The sequence below is a fragment of the Grammomys surdaster genome, unplaced genomic scaffold (genome assembly GCF_004785775.1).
Source record: "Grammomys surdaster isolate TR1022 unplaced genomic scaffold, NIH_TR_1.0 150, whole genome shotgun sequence".
In the NCBI taxonomy this organism is placed as follows: Eukaryota; Metazoa; Chordata; class Mammalia; order Rodentia; family Muridae; genus Grammomys; species Grammomys surdaster.
The window spans coordinates 22491124-22495696 of record NW_021604608.1 but is presented as its reverse complement, the minus strand read 5'-3'; the positions used below and the strand labels follow the sequence as shown (position 1 = coordinate 22495696).

General features: G+C 49.0%; 1 pseudogene; it reads left to right on the top strand.

Moving 5' to 3' along the window:
- LOC114619386 overlaps positions 1–2732 on the top strand; it is a 24190-nt pseudogene extending 21458 nt beyond the window's left edge.
- Positions 2733–4573: the final 1841 nt, after the last annotated feature.

Below are 4573 nucleotides of genomic sequence, written 5' to 3'. Positions count from 1 at the left end.
GAGGGCAGAGGGCAGAAGGCAAAGGGCGCTCTCTCCCCGCTTGGGGGAGGGCTCTATCTGAGGGGCACTGGCGAGCAAAGTGGCCAGTTTGGCCGCACCGAAAGCAGGATGTATGATTCTGGGCGGCGCCAGTAGCAGCACCCACAGCCAGATTTATAGACTGGGAGACTTTCTGAGCGAAGGGATCTACATCTTTGCAGAGTTTAATCATTTCATCTAGGTCTTTGTCCTTATACCTGCCCCTGAGGGCGGTCCTGCACGCTAAATTGGCGTTCTCATAAGCCAATTGCAAAAGGAGTTTGTTGTTCTCCTGACCCGTCCCCCAAGTTCTCTCTGCTGCCTCCAGGAGGCGAGCGATGAATTCTGAGAACTCCTCATTAGCCCCCTGAGTGACTTTTGTTAAAGGGGAAAGGACTGAACCTTTCATAGGAATCGCTCTCCAGGCACTCATGGCGGCCGAGGAACTTTGGGCCAGGAGGCCCAAAGAGAATTTCTGTTGCCTCTGATCTGTGGCATACTTGCCCCTTCCTAAAAGTTTATCAAGAGTCCACTTCGAAGCGGGGCGGCGGCCCGAGGAGAGGTTACTCCGAGCCTGCTGGCGGCAGCGATCAGCCCAATCAGCCTGCCAGGAAAGGAACTGGCCACGAGTTAGCACGGCCTGGGCGACTGAAAACCACTCATTGGGGGTCAGATAGCCACCGCCACCCAGGCTTTCAAGGAGAGACAGTGTAAAGGGGGCGTTCGGTCCATAATCACGGACCGCCGAGTTCAAATCTTTGAGTTGTTTAAAACGGAGCTTTTTAAAGACTGTGGCGGGGGGAGCAGGCGCAGGAGGAACGGGAGCGTCCGGGGGAGCGGGTGTTTCCTCCTCGCTTTCGCTTCCTCCCTCCTCTGAAGCACTCTCGTCCGAGGAATCATGAACTGGGCCCGGGGGAGGGTCACCCGTAGGGGGCGCGGGATTCGTGGGCGGGGACCCCTGGTTAGTTGTGGAAGAGGGCTGGGGGTCCGGAGCAGGGTCTGAGGACCCATGGCCGGAGCGGGTAACTGGGAAAGCCAAGCGCAAGGAAGGTTGAGGTGCACAAAGAACTGAAAGGCGCGCGACCTGATCCTGAAGGCGGAGAATGTCAGTCAGTTCCCGGAGCTGATCAGAAAGGTGAGCGCGAACAGAAGACAGAGAAGCGGGCAGGTCTGGCCCAGATATGAGGGGAAAAGTCAAAGTTCTTAGAGGAGGCTGATCAGGAGCATGTCGGCGGGCAGCTTCCACCTCAAGGTTGGCTGTATCAGGAAGATCTAAGGAATCAGGAAGCTGGGAAGAGGGCGAGAGAGGGGACGCGGTGGCATCACTCCCGCAGGCAGGAGCAGTGGAAGGGAAGACAGGAGCGATAAAAGGAGAAGAAACTTCGGGAGGGGAACAGGGAGGCGCGGAGGGTAGAACATATGGAGGCGGACGCAAAGGAGAGGAAGAGAGGAGGGGGGGCGATGGCAGAGGGGGATAAAGGCGAACGGGGGAGGGCTTAGGTGAAGTGACCGACACATCAAGGATGGAAAAGGAGTCAGATGCCCGGGAGGGCGGTCTAAGGGGATCAATCTCCCTGGCGGGGCCAGCTTCATTGGTCAAGGTGTCTGATGGATCTTGGTCGCGATTGGAATTTCGCGACCCAGGACGAGACTGGCTAAGACAATATTCAGCCACCGAAAGCAGTTGGCGCTTTCCCTCATCTCCCTGAGCATCCTCAATGACATCTCTAATTAAACCCCAAAAAGAAAATATTGTCTTTGTTATTCCCTCATCTTTATCCTTGGCTATTTTTTCATTTAATTCTCGTCCAACTTTCTGCCATTTCTTTGGATGTATAGTCGGTCCATCAATCATAAACCAAGGACATTTTTCATCAACAAAAATAAAAAATTTTACAAGATCCTTTTTCTTTACCCTGATTCCTCTCTCTCTGAGTGCATCTTTGAGGCCCTTAATGAAACTCGCCTCCTTTGACAATGAATGGCCCATTTCTATGGGACGGAATGAAAGTAAAACTCACCGAGGTCGGCAGGTCTAGGGCGGCGACGACTGCCTCTCTCTTCAACGATGTCGCAGCTGCTTTCTCTTGGGGTGTCCGTCCGGAGAGGTTCGTGCCTCGAGCCCCAAACGGTGGGCGCCACCTGCCCCGGCCTGCGGGACTCGGTTATTCGTGGGGGCGAGGGGAACCAAAACCTGGAAGAGAAACGGGCGGGAGAAAGGAAGGACCCAAGCAAACGGTTGCTTGTCAAGAGCCGTGTATTTTAAAAAAGGCAAGCTTTTTATAACAAGCTCGGGTTGGGGAGGGGGAAGGCAGGTGGGGTCATGGAAAGGTACAGCTTCTTCTTGGCCTGTGCCCTAGAACATTTTGTGGTTAGGGGCTTTTCTCAGAAGTAGCTATCTCTTTGTGCATCAGCTTTCAGCAGGATGAGGCATAGTCAAGGTATTCAACTGAACAGGATGTAGGTGGGTGACAAGGCTTCGGTTTCCAGGCGAGGGGGAAGGCTGGCAGGGGTCCCTGTTAGGGGTCCTGGTCTCTGACATCTGAAGAGGTTTTCCAGAATGCCAACTTTGAATCATTTACGTTCAGAATCCGGGTCAAGCTGGAGACCTACAATGATGAATCTCGAGTTAAGGCCACTGTGGTAGACGTAAAGCCCGTGGACTACAGAGACTATAGCAAAGGCTGATCATGAAAATCAGGAAGAGCATCTGATGTGAGCAAGTACTGCTGGTGGCCAGAATTAAAGAACAAAGAACAGAAATAGAATGGCTTCTTTCCCACTCCAATGTGACAGCTCCACAATGGAGGTCCTCTAGGGGAGACTGGGAGCCTGTCTGGGCCCTCTTGGGACTCATTGACAGGCAAAGGACAGTGTGCTCAGAGGGCTGTGTATAAACCTTCAGTGCCAGCTCTCAGCTGCCACATAGCGGGGCAGTAGTCCCTCCTGTCTTCCGGCTTTGTCGAATTTAATAAAGTTTTGTTGTCTTGAAGCACGAAATATGCCACAAGTCGTTGATCCTACTCTGGGTAACGAGTCAAATTATGTAACCTGGAGTTTACTTTTCTGGTGGTGACACCTTTTTTTCTTGGGTTCCTCCTGTGGGGTGGGGGGGAGGAGTAAGAGTGGGAGAGAACCCAAGTGTTTAGAGGGGTGTGTCTGCCTGGAATCAAAGGCTTGATTTTGCAGTGGTACCACATGGTTGTTATTGCTTGGAATGGCAAAAAGGTAGAATTATCAACCAAAGACCTATCATTAATATCTGAATATCATGCTTTAATAGCTTAATAGGTTTAATAGACTGAGTCAGATGAATCTGATATTAATCAAAATTGTCTCTTCTGAGGACAGCTGATAAGCATTTGCTTGCTGTCCCCTTGGGGAAAGGCAAGCCCCAAATTCCATAATTTGCCTCCTTATCCACAAAGTGGGGTTGGTTACTTGTGACATGGTTCCCATTTGAAGATGGCAAAATCTTGGTCAATCTGACAAAGCCTGAAGACAGAGGCGGCACTGGGACATCCAGGCCACTACAGAGCATTGAGTTTCCACTCAGTTAACATTACATTTGGCTGCCAGATGGACCTGTACCTTTATTAAAGCTATGTTAAATAGAATGTAAGAAAGGAAAAGAAATAAGTGTGTCAGTTATATAGCTGACAAGAATAAAACTAAAAGCATTAAGTGAGAGCTTTTGTGTCTAAGAATCCAAAATCAGCAGTAAATCTAGCATTTTGTACTCTAACCTCATCACTGAGAAAGCCGAAAGGAAAATTTCCCTGCTGTAAGTAATGAGTAGGAACTAATTACTCAATAACTGGTAGCTTTGTTACTACACTTTATAATGTGGAGCTGCTAGGTTCTTCAGTATTCAGCCCACTCTGCTTCAGGGGACCAGCTTTACGTTGGATCAGCTGCAATCACCACCACATCCTTACTAATCAAGGTATTGTTTTCTATCATTTGGGGAAATGTAGTTGCTTTTCTGCTGCTGTAATAGAATTCCTTGTGAAAAGCGCCCTTGAGGAGAAAGGATTTTTCTGGGCTTATAGTTACAGAGAGGATACTATCCATCATGGTAACAAAGGCATAGTAGCAAGGGGATATGGCCAGCAGACCGTACCTCATCTCTACATGAGAAGCATAAAGGAAGACCAGGAAGAAGGGTCAGGGTACATGAATTCATATACCACACCCAGGTGACTTCTTTCAGCAGGAGTCTATCTGTAACATTCTTAAACAGTGCCATCAGCCAAGAACAAAGTATCCAAATACAAGAACCCTTGACAGGTAGGGAGCACTTGATATTCAAACACATAATCAGATTATCGTATTCACCATCCTGGTGTCTGACCAAAAACATTTGCATAAAATATAAGGCAGTAAATGATTTTTGATAAGATTCACTTCTTCACTACAATGGCCCATCAGGAATCACTAACTATCCCAAACATATAATAACATCCATTGAAGATCTAGCTGAAGGCCGTCTTGTGAATCCTAGAGACCATGAAAAACCTCTATATCCATCTATATGCTTTTAGCTTAGAAGCTA